The sequence below is a fragment of the Schistocerca americana genome, chromosome 3 (assembly GCF_021461395.2).
Source record: "Schistocerca americana isolate TAMUIC-IGC-003095 chromosome 3, iqSchAmer2.1, whole genome shotgun sequence".
NCBI classification, from domain to species: Eukaryota; Metazoa; Arthropoda; class Insecta; order Orthoptera; family Acrididae; genus Schistocerca; species Schistocerca americana.
In genome coordinates, this window is record NC_060121.1 from 991235383 (window position 1) to 991259821 (window position 24439).

Consider the following 24439-nt stretch of genomic DNA (forward strand, 5'->3'; position numbering starts at 1 on the left):
GTAACTGACTACCGAAATGCAATCCTATTCGAATTTACGTTAGCCGCTATGAGCGTTCTGCCAGGCACGTATAAATACAGACACCGTGCTGCACACACCCTTTCTCTCACCAAGCTATCCACCCACCCACACGTACACACAGAGACTCACTTTTATTCTCATTCGTTACTATTAATTTCTCTGTGTCTGCTACATGACACAGGTAGCAACCCCTTTCTCTCACAAAACGCTTTTCCCGCGTCCATGTCGACACGAACGTGAATTACTGATCCTGCGAGCCTCATTCAGATTTTGTCTGATACAATTTCATGTCGTAAAAGTGATGATATTCCAGACTATTCTTGATAAACTAAACAAATTTACTGCTTTTGTCCTTTGTTTAGGCCTCCCTCGAGCCTTTTAAATCCATGAATTTCGTTTATAGCAGCAAAATTTTTGAGTATTGTGTTCGATACGTTCGTTTCCTACGAAAATCATACATTGACAGCTTTTACATCAGTGGACAAGAAACATAACAACAAAGTAGCATGCGGACACTATAATAATCATAAGCCCCAAACATTCTCGTTCTCAAAAATGGTTCAAATGGCTCTGAGCACTATGGGACTTATCATCTGTGGTCATCAGTCCCCTAGAACTCATAACTACTTAAACTTAACTAACCTAAGGACATCACACACATCCGTGCCCGAGGCAGGATTCGAACCTGCGACCGTAGCGGTCACGCGGTTCCAGACTGAAGCGCCTAGAACCACACGGCCACACCGGCCGGCTTCTCGTTCTTTTAGGTGCTCTCACATTAAAGTAATGTATTACGTTGCAGGTTGTGGCATCTCGTCACTTCTCCAATACTTTCCACTGGACTTTTTTTAACGATTACAAATATTCTCCGTACTGTATATTGTACATTATATTGCGGACCAGTATAACGTTATAATCCCCACACTGCCTTCTCATTGCTAACCTTCAAGCCAGAATTTTCATCTCATTCTTGAATCTTTCTTTTATTTGGGTTATTGCTTGTTAGATGTATAGACTGTGCACTATGGGCCAACGAATGCATCCTTATGTTACCTCAGGTAACATCCAGGTACTTCGTTCTTGGTCTTTCCACATTTTTTGTTCCTTCATGGTTCTTGTACATATCGTGGATTACCCATCTTCTCCTTAAGCTTACTCCTGTTTCTCTTAGAATTTAAATCTTGCAACACTTTACATTGTCAAATAATTTTTCTAGGCAGACAGATTAGATAAACGTGTCGTGATTTCAGTAAAGACTTGCTTCCATTATCAAACGCAACGTGTCTCGTGGCTTCACGCTTCTGAAACCAAACTAATCGTCATTTGACACATGCTCAGTTTTCTTCCGCGTTCTCCTGTTTGCAGCGTGCGGGTTGATCTCGAGAATAGCTGTAGTTATGGCCGGGGTCTCTGTCATCTCACCTCTCAGCAGTCTGAATTCAGCGGACAACTTTCACAGTCCTCTAGCAGATCACTCACCCGCTGATCTTCTGTCCCAGGAGTCGGACTTCGTTTATTACAGCAGATGTTTCGTCACGTAATAAAGCATTGATTAAAGGGAAGATACCGACCAATGAGAGTCAGAATCGTCTGTCAGTGCATCTATTCAGAAATGGACACATGAATTAGAGGTAGCCCTCTTACAAATTTCCTAACACGTCACTCACAATCAGTCAGCTGCTAGACGAGCAATGGACTTGCTGTGGAATTAATCAAAAGAACAAAAGTTCACACACAAACGATAATGTCTTCAGTATAAAGATCAGTCCCTAGAGACAACACAAAATGAATTAAGAGGAGTTAGAAGGAAAAATAATTTTTTCATATTTTCGAATTTTTATGTAATTATAAAATTTGCAATTTTCCGAATGAAATGATATATACAGGGTAGTCCATTGATCGTGACCGGGCCAAATATCTCACGAAATAAGCGTCAAACGAAAATACTACGAAGAATGAAACTTGTCTAGCTTGAAGGGGGAAACCAGATGGCGCTATTGTTGGCCCGCTAGATGGCGCTGCCTTAGGTCCAACCAACATCAACTGCGTTTTTTAAAAATAGGAACCTCCATTTTTTATTATATATTCGTGTAGTACATAAAGAAATATGAATGTTTTAGTTGGACCACTTTTTTCGCTTTGTGATAGATGGCGCTGTAATAGTCACAAACATATGGCTCACAATTTTAGACGAACAGTTTCTTAAATTAAAATACAGAACTTAGGTACGTTTGAACATTTTATTTCAGTTCTCCCAGTGTGATACATGTACCTTTGTGAACTTATCATTTCTAAGAAAGCATGCTGTTACAGCGTGATTACCTGTAAATACCACATTAATGGAAAAAATGCTCAAAATGATGTCCGTCAACCTCAGTGCATTTGGCAATGTGTGTAACGACATTCCTCTCAACAGCGAGTAGTTCTCCTTCCGTAATGTTCACACATGCACTGACAATGCGCTGACGCATGTTGTCAGGCGTTGTCGGTGGATCACGATAGCAGATATCCTTCAGCTTTCCCCACAGAAAGAAATCCGGGGACGTCAGACCCAGTGAACGTGCGGGCCATGGTATGGTGCTTCGACGACCAATCCACCTGTCGTGAAATATGCTATTCAATTCCGCTTCAACCGCACGCGAGCTATGTGCCGGACATCCATCATAGGCGCAGCCGTCATAGTTGCAGAGTGCTTCGTAATTGTAAATTCGCGGATGCTTAAACCAAGGCTGTTCCTAAAGTAACGGGAGACAAAAGTTGCCACAAGATGGCGGTAACTGCTGCACGATGGGCCTCGTGATGCCGACACCTTTAGTAACTGCAAAGGAATGGGGTGGAGAGTTAATCTCCGGACTGTTTAAAGACTCGATCGACGAAATACTGCGCGCCTCCGCGGTATACGAAAAGTTTCTTGTAGTCAACCGGACAGGTATTGGAAGTGTATACCGTACCTGTTGCCAACGGCCTTGCCTCAGTTGTAACACCGGTTCCCGTCAGATCACCGAAGTTAAACGCCGTCGGGCTGGGCTAGCACTTGGATGGGTGACCACCCGGTCTGCCGAGCACTGTTGACAAGCGGGGTGCACTCAACCCATGTGGTGCAAAGCCATGGAGTTGCTTGATTGAGAAGTAGCGGATCCGGTATCGGAAACTGGGTTACATTTTGGTGCGATAGGTGTGACTATCTTCTACAAGGATCTTCTCTGCCGTCGCACATCTTGGGGAAGGTATGGTGCAAGGAGTATTTTTATACGACCTTGTCCAGTTATGAAAGAGCATGTCGACCCCCACCATTCTACTTTTTATGCCCTCATATTTCATATCTTAAGGTTTATATAAGATTTTCGCTAACTTTCTTTTCAAAATTTCCATGTTAAAATTCTTACATTAAGCACATAGTACTCATACCACAAAAATGGTGGAAACGAATTCACCTCACAAAACTTTATTATTTAGGTCATCCAGTTTGTTGTCCAGGTTCCAACCAGCTAATTAGTTTCGTCATAAATGATGGCAATCAAACGTTATTGCAACTAAAGAATTTGGTACACGTGTCTGTAGTAAAAATCTCGTGCGCTAATAGAACGAAAATCGACTTCCAAATTAAAGAGCTGTTTTTCTTCTTTTCAGTAAAATGTTTACATTAACCCAAACATAACTAGTTTAGAACGTATTATTAATTACAGACTTTTAGTGCTGATTATAGCTAAACTGCTGTAAATTTCAGGGATCTGTCGTTATACTTCTGATCACTTGATTTTTCTAAATCCGTTGACACCCATATTAATGAGCAAGAGTCCTTAATTAAAAATTACTAAATTTTCAATAACTAAATTTAACGTACAAAATGGATTCCATCATCATAAACCCAGGATTCCCATTGCGTAAGCATAAATTGGTACTGCTCATGAGAAATAATATACAGGTAAAACATATTGACAAAATCACTGAACAATAAAAAGGTGAACTCTTTGACCGACGGAATTTGTAAACAGTTATAAACTGGAGACAATCTTTATAAGGCCCAAGCTCGCATTACTTTCATGCATTCTGGTCATTTTGCTCATAGCATTCGGCTAGTGTAGTTAGTCTGTTCGCTAGCCCAGCTTCGGAATTTTGAGTTGCATCTCCGTTCCTGGAGACAGGGCTGAGAGAACTTGTTTTACAATAATGAGCATTAGACAGTCAAAAGGTGTGCTGGATCATTTGAACAATGTTTGTGACTAAAAACAGTTCTGTGACTTTTTATACATAACTGAGTGTGAAGCAGCTTTTGTCCATTTCTTCCGTATAGTATGAAGTTTTAATTTTTGTTGAAAAAAGAACTATTACGCTCCGTATATGTCTGTGCGAACGAGCTGTGTATAAACTTTATTGGGGACCGTAAGAGACCTGGTCACCACATGTAGGATGTTAGAAATGTGATTAAAGATAGGTAAACTCCCAATTATGAACCTAAGGAGGAAATTTTGGCATTTCATTTTAAGGTGATGAATATTTCGTATGCGTACTACAAACAATTTACAATAAATTTATTCATTATAGAATAATTTGTCCTCTATTACAATGCTAATTTATAAAATACATTGGACATTATATACAGTATAATAAAATATTATGCAGTCTATGCTTCATATCTCATTCTCCCAGAAGTCCACATATGCCCTCGCTGTTTCGCTGCACGCCATCAAGTCTGGGGCCGTGGACGCTCTTGAATGGTTTACTAGCGGACATTGAAGCAGGTGGTTCATGGTCTGGATGTTATTACACGGAAACAAAGCACTTTCACTAATTCCCCCACTTGTACAGATTTTTGTTACATCTGCCCGTTCCTGAACGCAGCCTGTTCAGGGTTTTCCGTCCCTCCCACTCAAGTTCCGCAGTTGGTGGCAGCGCTTCCTCAGAATTGTGTGCAGACTGTTGTTCTTCCTGACACAGTATTTTTCTAGAAGTTTTTGATGGATCTGTGAGTGGTTCGGTTGAGTGGAGAAAACTACTTCTTGACTGAAGGCGTTTTGGTACCATTTGGTGCCCATGTAGCGGATGACGTGATCTCGAACCTGTTTTGTTCGTTCAATTCTGCTCTGTATTGAACGTCAGACATTTCACGGAGCAATTCCTGATAAGGAACATAGATATTCTACCCTTGTTGGCTTAAGACATCCAGTAATAAGTTTACACGTCTGGTTCAGGTCAGTGTCCATTTTGTTTGTGTGGCATGATCGCTCTGGCAGGACTTGCAAACTCAGCAGCAGAGTATCAGAGTGCCATTACGGTGATGCGTAAAACATTTGGATTAGCTCCCCATTTTGATGTTGTTAGCTTGCCAAGTAAGTTAGTCCGTGACTGGACTTTTACCCTGCACTTCTCAATGCGTCCTACCAAGAGTAACTCCCAAGTGCACTGGGAAAGGGCAGTGTGTTAATCTTGTGTCATTCCACCAAACATTCAGTTCTCGCCTCGCCTCTCTGTTGTTAAGATGGAACAGGCAAGTCTGGGTCTTACTTGGATTGGGTTTAAGCTGATTTTTATTGTAATAGTTGGTGAGACTTTCCAGGTTCTCAGCTAGTATTTCCTCAATTCCTTATACACTCCTGGAAATGGAAAAAAGAACACATTGACACCGGTGTGTCAGACCCACCATACTTGCTCCGGACACTGCGAGAGGGCTGTACAAGCAATGATCACACGCACGGCACAGCGGACACACCAGGAACCGCGGTGTTGGCCGTCGAATGGCGCTAGCTGCGCAGCATTTGTGCACCGCCGCCGTCAGTGTCAGCCAGTTTGCCGTGGCATACGGAGCTCCATCGCAGTCTTTAACACTGGTAGCATGCCGCGACAGCGTGGACGTGAACCGTATGTGCAGTTGACGGACTTTGAGCGAGGGCGTATAGTGGGCATGCGGGAGGCCGGGTGGACGTACCGCCGAATTGCTCAACACGTGGGGCGTGAGGTCTCCACAGTACATCGATGTTGTCGCCAGTGGTCGGCGGAAGGTGCACGTGCCCGTCGACCTGGGACCGGACCGCAGCGACGCACGGATGCACGCCAAGACCGTAGGATCCTACGCAGTGCCGTAGGGGACCGCACCGCCACTTCCCAGCAAATTAGGGACACTGTTGCTCCTGGGGTATCGGCGAGGACCATTCGAAACCGTCTCCATGAAGCTGGGCTACGGTCCCGCACACCGTTAGGCCGTCTTCCGCTCACGCACCAACATCGTGCAGCCCGCCTCCAGTGGTGTCGCGACAGGCGTGAATGGAGGGACGAATGGAGACGTGTCGTCTTCAGCGATGAGAGTCGCTTCTGCCTTGGTGCCAATGATGGTCGTATGCGTGTTTAGCGCCGTGCAGGTGAGCGCCACAATCAGGACTGCATACGACCGAGGCACACAGGGCCAACACCCGGCATCATGGTGTGGGGAGCGATCTCCTACACTGGCCGTACACCACTGGTGATCGTCGAGGGGACACTGAATAGTGCACGGTACATCCAAACCGTCATCGAACCCATCGTTCTACCATTCCTAGACCGGCAAGGGAACTTGCTGTTCCAACAGGACAATGCACGTCCGCATGTATCCCGTGCCACCCAACGTGCTCTAGAAGGTGTAAGTCAACTACCCTGGCCAGCAAGATCTCCGGATCGGTCCCCCATTGAGCATGTTTGGGACTGGATGAAGCGTCGTCTCACGCGGTCTGCACGTCCAGCACGAACGCTGGTCCAACTGAGGCGCCAGGTGGAAATGGCATGGCAAGCCGTTCCACAGGACTACATCCAGCATCTCTACGATCGTCTCCATGGGAGAATAGCAGCCTGCATTGCTGCGAAAGGTGGATATACACTGTACTAGTGCCGACATTGTGCATGCTCTGTTGCCTGTGTCTATGTGCCTGTGGTTCTGTCAGTGTGATCATGTGATGTATCTGACCCCAGGAATGTGTCAATAAAGTTTCCCCTTCCTGGGACAATGAATTCACGGTGTTCTTATTTCAATTTCCAGGAGTGTAGTTTGATGCCTGAAGTGCTATTGTCCTATCATCAGCGTAAATGAAAGATCTTGAGCGGGGACTAACAGGTTGGTCATTTGTATAAATATTGAATGACGTGGGGGCAAGAACACTGCCCTGGGGAAGCCCATTTCTTTTTGTAGTCGCCATTTGCTCTTGTTATCCTGGAAGTTAACAAAATATCTTCTGTTAAATACACTAATGGCCATTACAATTGCTACATCACGTAGATGGCGTGCCAGAGACGCGAAATTTAACCGACAGGAAGAAGATGCTGTGATATGCAAATGATTAGCTTTTCAGAACATTCACACAAGGTTGGCGCCGGTAGCGACACCTACAACGTGCTAACATAAGGAAAGTTTCCAACCGATTTCTCATACACAAACAGCTGTTGACCGGCGTTGCCTGATCAAACGTTGTTGTGATGCCTCGTGTAAGGAGGAGAAATGCGTAGCATCACGTTTCCGACTTTGATAAAGGTCGGATTGTAGCCTATCGCGATTGCGGTTTATCTTATCGCGACATTGCTGCTCGCGTTGGTCGAGATCCAATAACTGTTAGCAGAATATGGAATCGGTGGGTTCAGGAGGGTAATACGGAACGCCGTGCTGGATCCCAACGGCCTCGTATCACTAGCAGTCGAGAAGACAGGCATCTTATCCGCGTGGGTGTAATGGATGGTGCTGCCACGTCTCGATCCCTGCGTCAACAGCTGGGGACGTTTGCAAGACAACAACCATCTTCACGAGCAATTCGACGACGTTTGCAGCAGCATGGACTATCAGCTCGGAGACCACGGCTGCGGTTACCCATGACCCTGCATCACAGGAGCTCCTGCGATGGTGTATTCAACGACGAACCTGTTTGCGATGGCGAAACGCCAGTTTTTAGGATGAATCCAGGTTCTGTTTACAGCATCATGATGGTCGCATCCGTCTTTGGCGACATCGCTGTGAACGCACATTGGAAGCGTGTATTCGTCATCGCCATACTGGAGTATCACCCGGCGTGACGGTATGGTGTGCCATTGGTTACACGTCTCGGTCACCTCTTGTTCGCATTGACGGCACTTTGAACAGTGGACGTTACATTTCAGATGTGCTACGACCCGTGGCTCTACCCTTCATTCGATCCCTGCGCAACCCTACATTTCAGCAGGATAATGCACGACCGCATGTTGCAGGTCCTGTACGGGTCTTTCTGGATACAGAAAATGTTCGGCTGCTGCCCTGGCCAGCACATTCTCCAGATCTCTCACCAATTGAAAACGTCTGCTCAATGGTGGCCGAGCAACTGGCTCGTCACAATACGCCAGTCACTACTCTTGATGAACTGTGGTATCGTGCTGAAGGTGCATGGGCAGCTGTACCTGTACACGCCATCCAAGCTCTGACTCAATGCCCAGGCGTATCAAGGCCGTTATTACGGCCAGAGGTGGTTGTTCTGGGTACTGATTTCTCAAGATCTATGCACCCAAATTGCGTGAAAATGTAATCACATGTCAGTTCTAGTATAATATATTTGTCCAATGAATACCCGTTTATGGTCTGCAATTCTTCTTGGTGTAGCAATTGTAATGGCCAGTAGTGTAGACCTGACTTGATTACAAAAAAATGGTTCAAATGGCTCTGAGCACTATGGGACTCAACTGCTGAGGTCATTAGTCCCCTAGAACTTAGAACTAGTTAAACCTACCTTAACCTAAGGACATCACAAACATCCATGCCCGAGGCAGGATTCGAACCTGCGACCGTAGCGGTCTTGCGGTTCCAGACTGCAGCGCCTTTAACCGCACGGTCACTTCGGCCTGCGACTGGATTACAGCAGTGAGTTGAGGCCTTTTGTTGTTTTTTGCACTTTCGCAATGAGATTTCCGAGGCTGGTGGTATCATATTCTGCCGTGAAACATTTAGGTGATGATCCAGCGAAAATGCGCAGGTACCAAGGCTAATGCCACAACAGGTAGGACCAGCTCACGTGACCCAGTGGTGGAATGCCACTCTTAGCGATAATTGCAATGCCCCTGGAACTGCATGGTGCCCCTTTATTTACAGGATGGTGATTTTCTTGTTGGAAAGTAGTAACCAGTCTGCCGTGTTGGGTACGCTGCTGACGACTAACGTGGATTCTTACGCACACTGCAGTCAAAGGAATGAGACACAGTGAGAGGCGAGGACCTCCGAGACGGCCGCCTCTGAGGGCTGAGAAAGCAGGCGCTCCCGCCGGGGCCCGCAGACGAAGCGCGGCGACTATCGACTGCGACTGCGACTGCGACCCGAGAAGCGCAGACAATGGCGGCGGCCGCCTTTGTGGGCCACCTCCGCCCCCAGGTCCTGCCCCACCACCGCCCCCAGGGCGCTCACAGCCGTTGGCCGGTGTCAGCTGTTGCGGTCCCGTCCTCACAGAAGGCATTCTTTAACGGCCGTGTTGGGGGCGCTTACGGTGCGTCCAGGCTGCTAGCTACGCACACTGTAGTCCGACCCGCAAACGATGGGTGTTCGTTAAGCTCGAGACGGGGACGGAGATTGTACCGTTGCCGGTTCCAAGCGACAGTTGATGTAAGCGCATACACGTGCCCGGCGCTTGAAGCAAGCGTGTATACTGCAAATTATGTCTCTCGCTTGCTCGTGCGGAATTTGCGCCTTACAACCACCATCAGCCGCGACAACTCCCAATAAATGGATTGAAAAATTCAATAAATAACTCGCTATAATCGCGTTTATACTCGCATTGGATACGACATTTAGAGTAGAGTGCTGAGAACACTTATGAACGCTCATTGGCTGTCGGAGAGTACGTGACGTAGATGCGCAGAACAGGCCTAAACTCGACCACCATCGTTCGTGACTCCAAATGCAGTACTTAACGCTGGGACCCCACCGCTCACACAGTCGAAGCACCTTCTCTGTCAAAGATGGGGCGACGTTACCGAGCAGTCCCCGCAGGTAAATAAAGCTCTACTGAGGGCTGGCGCAGACGTACACACTGGCCCCGGTTGCATCGATACAGCCAGTCCAAGCATGCAGTGTCTTAAAAATTTAAAACCAACAGAACTCCAAACATGCAACGCCATGGACAGTTTGTGGTGTCAACGTTCGCTACCACACTTGTTAGGGGTTGCAGTTATCGACCGCGGTCCGTATTAGTATCGTTGGACCAGCACCGCTAGCGCGGCTCCGCATGACAGTTGTATCGAGTTTCTAGCGAGCTCTCGTCCACTCTTGCTCGGGACGTCGAGTAGTAAAGTAGCATAGCCTTCTGCTGATAGGAAGCAACCTCTAACAAGGCGCATAGTACCGCAGGGCGTAAGTGAGGCCTCAATAGCTATCTGTTTATAATTATATGTATGCAGCCAAGAAGAATCCTGTACAACCGGTTAAGTACAAAATATATTGTTTTTTACCAACGAATTCTAATTATTTTAGTCATTGCAGATCCATACCACGTAGACAGCACTTTATCTATGTTACTGACAAGCCTGCTGGGATTTATATGTTTCCATTTAGCATTGGCTACCAGTCAACATTGCCGATGACTCGTTCGTCGTCATCAAAAAAATGTTCAAATGTATGTGAAATCGTATGGGATTTAACTGCTAAGGTCATCAATCTCTAAGCTTACACACTACTTAACCTAAATTATCACAAGGACAAACACACACACCCGTGCCCGAGGGAGGTCTCGAACCTCCGCCGGGACCAGCCGCACAGTCCATGACTGCAGCGCCTCAGACCGCTCGGCTAATCCCGCGCGCCGTCGTCATCATAACACAGTTAAAACCAAATAACACAATCAGATATGTCAGAAGACAGAATAGATACCACACATGTACGAAGGCTGTAAATCGCAGCCTGTGGCTCTTTTCAGTTCTGAGTGCACAGTGAGCAGGTAAAGATAACGGTTCCCCACCAAGTGTGAGTCCTTCAGTGAGGTTCCGCCTGATTTCACGCAGCCCACATAACGTGACTGTCACGCATTTCCGTCTTCGTGGCAGTTTTCGGCCGCACACTGCAGGGGCAACGAAGACGCTCCTGCAGCGTTTTCGATGGTAAGTCTTCGATCGTCCACCATACAGCTGGGACGTGGCTCCCTCTGGTGTTCATCTCTGTTCATATGAACTGCTGGTTACAAAGACAACATTTGGCACAGACAACGAGATGTAGAGCAGTGTAGAGAACTGGCGGAAAACGCAAGCGACTGCCTTGTGTGAAAGGGTGCTGGGAAGATGGTACAACGCTATGGCAAACGTCTAAGCACTGTGCAGAGAAGTAGCTCCGAGGTGTAGCTATCTGTTGCAAATAAAAAAAGGGTTTGAATTTCACAGGGGTTTCCATTTTGCGACATATCGGAACTTACTTTCCGAGTAGCCCTCGTAAACGCACTGAAGAGCCAAAGAAACTGGTACACTTGACTATTATCTCCTAAGGCCCTCGCGAACACGCAAACGTGCCGCAACACGACGTGGCATGGGCTCGACCATATCTGAAGTAGTGCAGGATGGAAGTGACACTGTAAATCCGTTGGAGTACGAGGAGGTGGAGATATCTTCTGAACAGCACGTTGCAAGACATCCCAGATATGCTCAATAACTCTCATATCTGGTGTGTGTAGTGGACAGTGGAAGTGCTTAAACTCAGAGCAATGTACCTGAAGCCACTCTGTAGCAATTCTGGACGTGTGGGGTGTCGCATTGTCCTGCTGTAATTCCCTAAGTCCATCGGAATGAACAATGGACGTGAATGGATGCAGGTGATCAGACAGGGTCCTTACGTCCGTTTCACCTGTCAGAGTCGTATCTCGACGTGTCACTCCAACTGCACACGCCCCACTCTATTGCAGAGCCTCCACCAGCTTGAACAGTCCCCTGCTGACATGCAGGGTCCATGGATTCATGAGGTTGTCTCCATACTCGTACACGTCCATCCGATCGATATAATTTGAAACGAGAATCGTCCGACCAGGCAACAGTTTCCCGTCAGCAACAGTCCAACGTCGGTGGTGACCGGGCACAGGCGAGGTGTAAAGCTTTGTGTCGTGGAGTCATAAAGGGTACACGGGTGGGCCTTCGGCTCCGAAAGCTCTTATCGATGATGTTTCGTTGAATGGTCCGCACGCTGTCACTTGTTGATGGCCCAGCACTGAAATCTGCTGGAAGGGCTGCATTTCTGTAACGTGGGACGAGTCTCTTCTGTCGTCGTTGGTCCCTTTCTCGCTGGATCTTTTTCCGGCAGCAGCGATGTTGGAGATCTGATGTTTTACCGGATTCTTGATATTCGCGGTACACTCGTGAAATGGTTGTGCGGGAATACCCCGTCGCTACCTAGGAGATGTTGTGTCCCGTCGCTCGTGCACCAGCTATAACACCACCTTCAAACTCATTTAAATCTTGATAACCTGCCATTGCAGCAGCAGTAAGCGATCGAACAACTGCGCCAGAGACTTATTGTCTTATACAGAGTGAGTCAGCTAACATTACCTCTGGATATATTTCGTAAACCACATCAAATACTGACGAATCGATTCCACAGACCGAACGTGAGGAGAGGGGCTAGTGTAATTGGTTAATACAAACCATAAAAAATGCACGGTAGTATGTTTTTAACACCAACCTACGTTTTTTTTAAATTGAACCACGTTAGTTTTGTTAGCACATCTGAACATATAAACAAATACGTAATCAGTGCCGTTTGTTGCATTATAAAATGTTAATTACATCCGGTGATATTGTAACCTAAAGTTGACGCTTGAGTACCACTCCTCCGCTGCTCGATCGTGTGTATCGGAGAGCACCGAATTACGTAGGGATCCAAAGGGAACGGTGATGGACCTTAGGTACAGAAGAGACTGGAACAGCACATTACGTCCACATGCTAACACCTTTTAATTGGTCTTTTTGACTGACGCATATGTACATTACCATGAGGGGTCAGGTACACGTACACACGTGGTTTCCGTTTTCAATTACGGAGTGGAATAGAGTGTGTCCCGACATGTCTGGCCAATAGATGTTCAATGTGTGGTACGTTAAAGGAAAATGTGTACCGTGATGTGCCTACAATCCCAGAGGATATGAAACAACGTATTGTGGCAGCCTGCGGCGACATTACACCAGATGTACTGCGGCGTGTACGACATTCATTACGCCAGAGATTGAAATTGTGTGCAGCAAATGATGGCCGCCACATTGAACATCTATTGGCCTGACATTTCGGGACACACTCTACTCCGTAATTGAAAACGGAAACCACGTGTGTACGTGTACCTGACCCCTCATGGTAATGTACATGTGCGTCAGTCAAAAAGACCAATAAAATGGTGTTAGCATGCGGACGTAATGTGCTGTTCCAGTCTCTTCTGTACCTAAGGTCCATCACCGTTCCCTTTGGATCCCTACGTAATTCGGTGCTCTCCGATACACACGATCGAGCAGCGGAGGAGTGGTACTCAAGCGTCAACTTTAGGTTACAATATCACCGGATGTAATTAACATTTTACAATGCAACAAACGGCACTGATTACATATTTGTTTATATGTTCCGATGTGCTAACAAAACTAACGTAGTTCTATTTAAAAAATACGTAGGTTGGTGTTAAAAAACATACTTGCGTGCATTTTTTTATGGTTTGTATTAACCAATTACACTAGCCCCTCTCCTCACGTTCGGTCTGTGGAATCGGTTCGTCAGTATTTGATGTGGTTTACGAATTATATCCAGCGGTAATGTTAGCTGACTCACCCTGTATAGGCGTTGCCGACCGCAGCTCCGTATTCTGCCTGTTTACATATCTCTGTATTTGAATACGCATGCTTATACCAGTTTCTCTGGCGCTTCAGTGTTTGTACATACATGCACTTTGATGTCGCAATGATATCTTCGCACTCACTCGTCCGAACCCTTCCGGGACACAGTGGACTAGCTGCGCACAGGTGGGCGATAATCGTCCGAGGACAGTAGTACGCGGCATGCGGGAATTTGGGCTGGATGGGTTGCGTGCACGGATAGTCGAGGTTGTTAAGACAACCTTTCTAGAGAAGCGGAGCATCCGGGTTCGAGTATCTGTGTGGCAGATATTTTCACAGTCACCGTGGCACTCATTCAGGTAAATCGCTCCGTTGCCGCCACAGGACGACGACTTCAGTGGCTTCTGCGTCTTCCGACACGTTTTATATACCCTCCAATACTAGTGCTTCACTGAGAGGATTCTGAACCATGTAAAACGAATTACACTGCTAATTTATACATGTTCAAATTCTTCGTAAACACGAGGTTTAACACGTGAGAAATAAGTGCTTGACTTACGTGGACCAGCTCCGTAATCAGCCACTCGGTTTCCCTTCTGTATCGAGGGCAGTCGACGAAGCTTTGATTAAAGTCCTGCAGCTCCATACAGTTTCGATATGCCGCTCGTACCATGTGGAGTCTAAACAGATGTTGATGGTAGCGGTCATGGTGGAAATCCACCCTGCCAAGTGTCTTAAAAGAACTGTGTCTCATAACTCACTTTTCAGCATAACATTGAGCCTTCGGTCGATGCAGGTGGATTTGTTTGTACCATGTACACTTATGCAGATCCTTAGCATGCCACGCCTTCTTCCGCTCGTTTTTGGCCATGTCCCTACTGCAATGAGATCATCCACTGGAATGCGTTGCTCTTGTTTGTCAATCATCGTTGCGTCGTTAGCCAACTGATCAACTCTCTCATCATGTACAATCCCTGCACGGCGCTTCGTCCACACAAATGATACTTCCCTACCAGTGTTGTGCATCTCTGATACAGCAGCAGCTACTTGGTATGGTAAATAACAACTTCCTTTGTCCTTACCAACTGAGTATAGCGATTGCACTGGGGATAGCGAATCCTTAAATGTTGCAGTAATGCCGTATCTTAGTGCTCATTCAATGGCAAGGAGTTCGGCCCTGTAAATTCACGCCGTTTTCGGTAGACGAAATAGTTCATTCTTTTTATTTTTAATGTGTGCACAGGCACAACCGACGGAATCCTCGTATTTAGACATGCCAGTATACTAACACATGGCTCCTGGCCAGTGTCCGAGAAGGATTTCAAAATTAATGTTACTGTTTACCGGGCTGTCAGAATAGTCCAGATTAATGCGTACACATACATGCACTAATTAGATAACACATACTTCAAATAGATCCAAACATTTAGTAAAACATTATGAGAACCAAAATATATTAACATAGGGTTCCACAAGGCAGCATATTAGGACCAATACTATTCCTGATATACATCAATGACTTTCCCACTAGTGTCACTCATGGTGAAAAAATTCTCTTCGCTGATGATAGCAGTATTAGAGTCACTGAGAAAACAAGAGAACTCCTTGCTGAGATAGCAAATGAAACTCTCAAGGAAATTTATGATTGGTCAATAAGCAATAAAGTGACATTGAACATAAAGAAAACCAATGCCATGAATTTTAGTTTGAAGAGGAAAAATGACAATGTTAAATTAAATGTAGATGGCACTTCTACAGACTGTGTAACAAATGCAAAATTTCTAGGAATGAATATTGATTCTCATTTGAAGTGGCGTGAACACACAAAGGTACTTGCAAACAGAATGCATCAGCATGTTATGCCCTTAGAATCCTGTCATCAGTGTGTAACATGTAGTGATTTTTAGTTACATATTATTCATATATACATTCAATTCTTAGCTACAGAATTCTTTTTTGGGGAACAAACGCACAACATATGAACACAATTTTCAAACTCCAGAAAAGAGCCATGAGAATAATAACCAAAAATACTAGTCGAGCTCATTGTAAAGATCTGTTCTAAACACTGCGGATTTTAATTGCTCCATGTGAATACATTTACCAGTCATTTAAACAAATCAAAAACAACATTGGTAATTACTGCACAAACGGCTCTGTCCATGACCATGCAACGAGAGCTAGACAACTTACATTCACCGAGAAAAAGTAGACATAAAACTCATAACACCATTTTCTACCATGGAATAAAACTGTACAATAAAATATGAAAAGAGTTTAAAGAAATTGCAGAAATACACTTATTTATAAAGGCAGCTAAAAAGTACCTGTTATACATTGAAGGATTATTTAGATAAAACAGAGTAGGGGTTTGATAAAAAATGTTTTACAAACAAATAATAATAATAATGTTATAAAACATCGAAAAGTTCTCATAGCACCTTCACTTTATTTTTTTCCTTCTTTTTTCCTTTTCTAAAAAAAATTACCCCCAAGGTATGCATAGCAGAATACTAACACGTCTTCCTCTTTCTGAGCTCAACATCTCACTCATTGTGGAGGGATGCTGACTCAATTTTTCAGGATAGCAAATAGGAAGTTGCGGTACAGAAAATTGTGCAGAGATCATCAGTGTGTGTGTTTGTGTGTGCGTGTGTGTGTGTGTGTGTGTGTGTGTGTGTGTGTGTGTGTGTGTGTGTGTGCGTGTGTGTGTGTGTGTGTAGTGTGTGAAGTTGTATGAAACAATATATATAGTGTGTGCAGTGGCTGATAGTGATATATGAGTGAATGGTGTGGCATTACATTACTTAATAAGTTATTTGTAAAAAAAAAAAAGTATTACGTATCAGGACTAAATCTACGCCAGCCGGTATGGCCGAGCGGTTCTAGGCGCTACAGTCTGGAACCGCGCGACTGCTACGGTCGCAGGTTCGAATCCTGCCACAGGCATGGATGTATGTGGTGTCCTTAGGTTAGTTAGGTTTAACTAGTTCTAAGTTCTAGGGGACTGATGACCTCAGAAGTTAAGTGCTCAGAGCCATTTGAATCATTTGAACTAAATCTAATGATTGTGTCTAACTAGAAGCCTGTAAATATATGTGTATACGAATTAGCTTATTTTAAATTGGTCTAAACTTGTAAATACTTTGACATGTCCTATATCCTTGTAAAAAGAGATCTAGGGATGAAGACTGCTGCTCGCTCTTGTCATAGCTTTTTATTTCTTTTTTTTTGGGGGGGAGGGGGTATTTTGATGACAGCAATGTTCCCAATGCGTTGGAAGAAGAAATCTGTTGAGAAGGGCAAGCAGATGATTCTGATATTGATTCAGCTTTCCGTATGTTGACGGAAGTAATAAATAAATGAAAGTAATGTAGTGAAACGTTGCAATATTGTAACGTCTAAATTGACATTCGTAAAACTACACTGGTAGTACAAAATATAATTAAAAAGCTCAGCAAACACATCTCTGAAAAGCGTCTTCCGAGATCATTAAGAGCCAGAAGAGAAAAACATGCCGAAAATGAACTCCTGGTGGTCTCCAGATTGTGATGTAACCCTTTGCATGCATGAATATTTCAAAACATATCACACTGAGGCAAATTAGGTGCAAGAATGGTGTGTGAAAGTGTTTCTTCGCAATAAAAGCATGATTCAATGAAACTTTTCGTATGTCATCTGATTTTAATATTTCGTAAGAAGATTTTCAAGGTTAGGTAAACCAGTTTTCACCACTTTAAATGAAGCAACATACACATATATTGCATTTACAAAGCTATGATTTCCAAAAAATATATTAGAAACAGCAGTCTGGTTGCCCCGTCCGGGATGGCAGAAACCAATATCGAACTGGTTTTTTCCGACTGAAGGACAGTGATGTATGTTATTGTAAATAATACCGTAGTCAGAAATAACAATACGAAAAAAACATATTTCCCACCATTTAATTTTTCAATACAGTGTAGATAGTGACGTACAGGGTTATTTATAAGTACCTACGTGGTTTCAGAAGATGGCTGTGCTGAAACTAGACGACATAAAGGAAGCAGACACACGTCAGTTGTAAATCACATTACAGGTGCTCAGAATACGCAACGTTCGTGACACGGCAAACGCCGACAGGTGCGTGCAGTTCATTGACACGAATTGTCTAGGAAGGCACAAAAGCAGCCGACTCGGTAAATTTATTCTTGGGGTTGCCTGTCCGCAGGCGCGAACTAATTCGACCAGAGCGTAGCAGCAGGTTAACAACGAAATTTGAAGCCAGCAGGAACTACTGATGCAAGCTGCAATTAGAAGAATTCTGAAAACCATTAGTAGGCTTTCTTTCACCTATGGGACACTGACACATAGCAATAACACGCAGAAAATTCCCACTGGTTCTCCGATAACCTGTTGTGGGAGGCATACAGCGGTTGGGTGGTAATGTGCTTGAATATAAATTCAGGTTTTAGCCGAGCCTGCAGGATGAGCTGTTGTATTCGTCCACGAGCGACACCTGTGGAACGTCCTCAATATATTGCAAGTATCAGTGGTGATCAGAACCATATTCTGTGTTAGTTCTGAGTGTATTATGTCAAGGCTAAGTGAAATCGACATGAGACATTGTGATAGGCAGTTAGCACTCAATTAACTAGTTGCCATTTAGTTTTTTACTGGAATTTCCCACAGCAACAGTTTTACGTAACCTAATAAGAAGAAAACCCGTAGTATTAACAATCTGCGGTAGCTCTGGGCTCGAGACAGCCCCACTACTTCCAGTTGAGCTACGTTCCGGTGCTCACATGGATTGATATCGAAGGGGATGGTGCGTAGTTGGGTTTAAACCACAGATTCTCGCAGATAGTGAGACAGACAGTCTCCACAAATATGGTAGCATCTGAATTATCAGTTTACAAGTCCCTAGAAACAAAGTGTTACTTCCCAATAGTGCTGCTAATTCAAGATAAATATCTAGGTCTACACCATCAATTGCCACCTAGGGGTGCGTTCTGAGAGTATTTACGTACCGTTTCGTTCTTGGGAAAAATGAACACCTAAATATTTCCGTTCGTGAACTGATTTATCTTATTGTATCATAATGTACGTTAGGAGCCATCAAAATATTCCGGTATCCGGAGGACAAAGTTAGAGATTGCAATTTCGTGAAAATAAGTCACCACGACGAGAAATGTCTTTGTTTTAATGATTGTCAACCCACCTCTCTTATCATATGCGTGAAACTATCTCCCATATTTTCCGACGATACAAAAAGTACTGCCTTTCGTTGGGCTTTTGCGGTGTCATCCGTCGATACTACCTGCTAAACACGAGTATCCCATAACGCACAGAAATTTGCCGATACGAACGAACGAGAGCAGTGTAGGCAGCCTCGAATTGAGCAATAAATAGTAATTCCGACCCGACCATCACGACATATCTGACCTACGAGTTATATTTCAGAAGAATGCAAGATAGCTTTTCCAACAAGACTGCGAACGTCGCTTTTCCTCATCCTCGACGGAGACTGGTGGTCCATCTGTGAGGTGCAAAATCAATGTTCACCTGGAATCTTCTCTTCCTTTTGAGAGGAAATTTGTCAGTGTATATGAAGAAATTTAAGACATTGGTGGTATTATATAGCTTATCGTAACTAAGTGGTAGTATCGACAATGGCGTAATATCATACTTACCATTCACGCTAATCGAGCAAACGCGTGAAGTCCTAATGAAGGCATATGACGAGTCGTGTTCCTTAATTCTTGCACACGTCGGTTGCCCTAATTACAGTTAGGGCAGATTTAATTACGTGGTATTCTGTACACACGAGCAGACCCACCTGACAGTTCGTATCATCGAATAAGAAACTTGCAGATGTAGGGAAACTATTAACGATTTACATCCACATAACTTTAAGAAAAAGTTTGGAACGAACAGCCCAAATGAAATAATGAAGCAGGCCGCTGTGGCCGAGCGATTCTAGGCGCGTCAGTCCGGAACCGTGCTGCTGCTGCGGTCGCAGGTTCGAATCCTGCCTCGGGCATGGATGTGTGTGATGTCCTTAGGTTAGTTAGGTTTAAGTAGTTCTAAGTTCTAGGGGACTGATGACCTCAGATGTTAAGTCCCATAGTGCTCATAGCCATTTGAACCATTTGAAATAATGAATGGCGCAAGAGTCCCACACTACCTCTACCGCCACAAACGGCCACGTCTGTGACCAGCCAAAGATGAGTAATTTGTATTAAGTAAATAAAATTTTTCCATGCGGGTAACGTGACCAGCCGTACACTTTAACGGCTTGTTGTCAATAACAATGTAGACATGATATTATCTGAAAAAGCAAAGTTCTTACTATTTTTGTATGAAGTGCATGCAATAAGAAATATTCTATGTTTATTTCAAATATGAAAGATGATTTCTGCAATATGCTACAGAATTATAATTCCCAAACTGTGTCCGACGGAGTTAGTTATATTACGTTAGTGTCTGTGATAATCTGTTAGTGTATGTGTTGCGCCGTTCACTATTTGTCATTGTATTGCGATGACACTAATGATAAAAGAGGTGGCATTTGTCGTTGTGAAGTCCAATGCGTAGCTGTTCATCAGTAAGTTTCGAGAACTGCAAGAGTTTAATTTACTAAACATTTGAATAATTACTGCAAGATATATAATGACTTACGGCTCAAATTCGATCTAGAGTGAGTCACTGGGCGAGCATTTATAAATGATCAATTATTTCCCATGCTAATATGAATAATATGAAGGATGTGTTGATGATGGTTAAGCTTCGAGTCAACATTGCACTTCAGCACAGTCGTTACGCATGCGACAGCATGTGCTACCTAATTTGTTTCCAAACGGCACAGATAAAAACGAGATTCTTCCGGAGGTCATACGTTCTGTTCTATTGGTGATAGAAAGGCAGTGCCAAGTGTTCCGGGTAGCCCTTTGGCTAGGGGCTGTTTGTATACCCAGCAGAAGGAGCCTCTTACTGTAAATATCCTACAGCTCGTAAATTACACACTTCCTCCAGCAAATGGAGCTGATTCTTTCTGCATCAGATGTGCTCTACGGTGCGCCTTAAGAGGCCTATGGAAGCAACATTTAGTTCTTTGGTGGTTCCTGAGTAAACACGAAAAACGTACCAAAACCGAGCCGCGGATTCCAAGACGGCTACGCACAGAAATGGCTGAAATTCTTATATTCTTTAGATCTTACGATACACTGTTTAGATGCGGATCTCGGAAAGAATTGAAAATTTCCTGACGTATTTATCGGTTTTCGAGTTACAGAGGTTCAAATTTACCATGCTTGCACACCTAAAATACGTACGTAAAACGTAAATAATAAATAACTGCAGCAAGCTGCTCAAATTGTAACTGGATATTCTCTAATAATTTATCTAGAAGTGCCGTCTTCCCATTTCAAAAAAATCTTTATCCGTTATCAAGAAACACCCATAAAACATGGTGTTCGGGTACCAAAACGGAGCAGCGGATTCCTAGTCAGGGCTTGGAAACATAATGTCACCGGCTGCATAAAGATCAACGGAGAAAAATGTTTACTTTTAATGCTCTACTATACGTAGACGGTCAAATAATAATACAAGAAAATGGATATATCAGGCTCATCCAGGAAGTAAGTTCCCCGATGTCGTTTTCTTTGATGTAGACGTATTCAGCCACGAAAACTGGTCATCCGCAACAGATATATGACGTGATAATAAAATTCCGGCCAGACGGGTCCCGCCTGGTGCCATTAACGCTGTGGCTCTGCCCCGAAATGGCGTCTCTTATTCGTTCTGCCGCCGTCTGCGAGCTTTGGTCAATAGTAAGGTTGCTTAACGCACAAAATGTAGCGCCCATCGAAATTCATAGTCAGCTGTATCAGGTCTACAGGCAGAACATTGTGAATAAATCGCTGATGCATCGCTGGTGTAGGCTTTTTTGCGAAGGTTGTCAAAGTGTCCATGAGCAAGAGCGCAGTGGGTGACCATCCCTCAGGAGTTGTCACCTGGTTGGGCTGGTGCGACAGCGCACGCTGGAGAACCTTCACTTCACGATTACGCAGCTCAGCAGCCATTTTCCGCAGACATAACGACCCTTGTTGCATGAAATTGTCACTAAGCACGTATTCATTGAGAAATTGTGTGCCATTCGGCAGACTTCTACGACATAGGAATACAAAAATTGATCCCGCGATATGACAAGTGTCTCAATGCTTTTGGTGACTATGTCGAAAAATAGCTCAAACATTGCTGTACCTGTTATCTATGAAGTTTTTCATTTAAATATGTTGTCCTTGTCTTTTAGAGCAGTTCAACGGAATGGACAGTGTCTTGAAAGGAGGATATAAGATGAACATCAACAAAATCAATACGAGGACAATGGAATGTAGTCGAATTAAGTCGGGTGATTCTGAGGGAATTAGATTAGGAAAGGAGACAAAGTAGTAAAGGAGTTTTGCTATTTAGGGAGCAAAATAACTGATGATGGTCGAAGTAGAGAGGATATAAAATGTAGACTGGTAATGGCAAGGAATGCGTTTCTCAAGAAGAGAAATTTGTTAATATCGAGTATAGATTTAAGTGTCAGGAAGTCGTTTCTGAAAGTATTTGTATGGAGTGTAGCCAGGTATGGAAGTGTAACATGGACGATAAATAGTTTGGACAAGAAGGGAATAGAAGCTTTCGAAATGTGGTGCTACAGAAGAATGCTGAAGATTAGATGGGTAGATCACATAACTAATGAGGAGGTATTGAATAGCATTGGGGAGAAGAGGAGTTTGTGGCACAACTTGACAAGAAGAAGGGACTGGTTGGTAGGACATGTTCTGAGGCATCAAGGGAGTACAAATTTAGCATTGGAGGGCAGCGTGGAGGGTAAAAATCGTAGAGGGAGACCAAGAGATGAATACACTAAGCAGTTTCAGAAGGATGTAGGTTGCAGTAATTACTGGGAGAAGAAGGTTGCACAGGATAGAGTAGCATGGAGAGATGCATCAAATCAGTTTCAGGACTGAAGACCACAACAACAACAACAACAACAGGGGAATTTACTTTCTGGGTGCGCCTCGTAATCTCCAAAGAGCCGTTTGTCATCTTAATATGTTGGCATACAAATACAACAAGCACATCTCTACTAATGCAATGATACTTATGGCATTGCTACTACGCTGTATGGCTCTTAAACCTGAATTCCAGCGAAAGAGGATATCAGTACGGTCCAGGCTACGGAAATATTTATATTTCTCTGTGCTGTTAAAGGAAGCAATAGAGGAGATCGCTTCAGAAATAATGACTAATAGGAATGAACTACAAGTTGATTCAGTGTACAAGAAAATAGGTCTAAACAGAAACAAGTTGTGAGATCATGTATATATAACGCATTTACAGTTCTACGGCATGTGAGTGTGATCCTGAGTCGGAAGCTGATGTCAACCACGTCTTATTTATGTGCCCCAAATTTGACCGTGAACGGTTGGTCTTTTTGAAGATATTGCTGAGTATGTGCTACCATCTTCCTCAATCAGCTTCTTCTCTTTTGTGTACTAAAGACGTTCGTCTATATAAAGTGATCGTTAACTTCATCAAGAGTACTGGTCACAGTCTGTAGGTTTTAATGGTGTACGTCAATTATAAATATGTCTTGCCGATGAAGATATTTCAGAATTGGTGTCAATTGTAAGCCAAGACACTTTTAATTATTTTTCAATTCAATTCAATTTTTAAAACATTAAGTACAAAACTGTAACAGTTAAGCTTTTTATTCTTGTAAATATGCATTTCTGTATTTGTTTATTCAATTATGTGTACATTGTCACTGTGTTGCCGATGGCTAAATTGAGTACACACTCAAAAGCAAAAAAAAAAAAAAAAAGGATATAGAACGCATGGATATATTCTTCCAAAACAAATTCTCCACCACAAACGTAGACGGACAAGACATAAGGGAACAACACGGCAAGGATGGTTGGACCTCGTTGACCGAAATACGTGAAATCATCTAATCAATAAACGCAGAAGAAGAAGAAAAATATCAGAAGTTTCTGCTGTGTGAGAAAAAATAGTTTAATAGTTGGACACTTGCTGGACACTTGTTAACGCACCTGTCAGAGAATTATCGAATGCTGTGATACTAATTTTTAAGTGATATCCTAGTCCCGTCGCCACCATAACTAACGGCAAACGGGGAAGCTTAACTACTTAATGAAGTGCGGAGGGAACTCTAATATACGTGGAAATTCGCTTACATTTAGATAAATTAACTAGCTGCTACCACAAACCGGAAAATTAATCATCCTCAAAACGGAAATGATTTATACTTTAAGAGATACATTTTATTTTTCAGGAGTTTTAATATGTAATATTCCTGACAGAAGATATTTCCTGTATCGTGTTAGCTAATCATTTACTCGTTCCGATTTCCTTTACGTGCTTTTGGAGGCAACATCGGAAAGTGAAGGAGCTACCTCCCGCTGCAAGTTAACCACCTACCTTGTAATCGTAACCGGAACCATGTGATTCTTCGAGACTTTCACAAATCGCAGAGCTCCACAAATTCAACAAGCAGAAGGTAGTGGAAAGCGCAGATTATCACGACTAAACAGATTTCTCGAAAGGTCTTTTTTCCTGCGGCAGAAGGCGAGTGCAGTCTTGTGGAACACTTCTGATTAGGCTA

General features: G+C 43.8%; 1 protein-coding gene and 1 pseudogene across 1 annotated transcript in view; one reads left to right on the plus strand and one right to left on the minus strand.

The window, feature by feature from the left end:
• LOC124606918 (neprilysin-4-like) overlaps nt 1-24439 on the minus strand; it is a 734039-nt gene that overhangs the window by 506709 nt on the left and 202891 nt on the right. The gene's annotated exons all lie outside the window — the stretch shown is intronic.
• LOC124607696 lies at nt 2978-3095 on the plus strand (annotated as a pseudogene).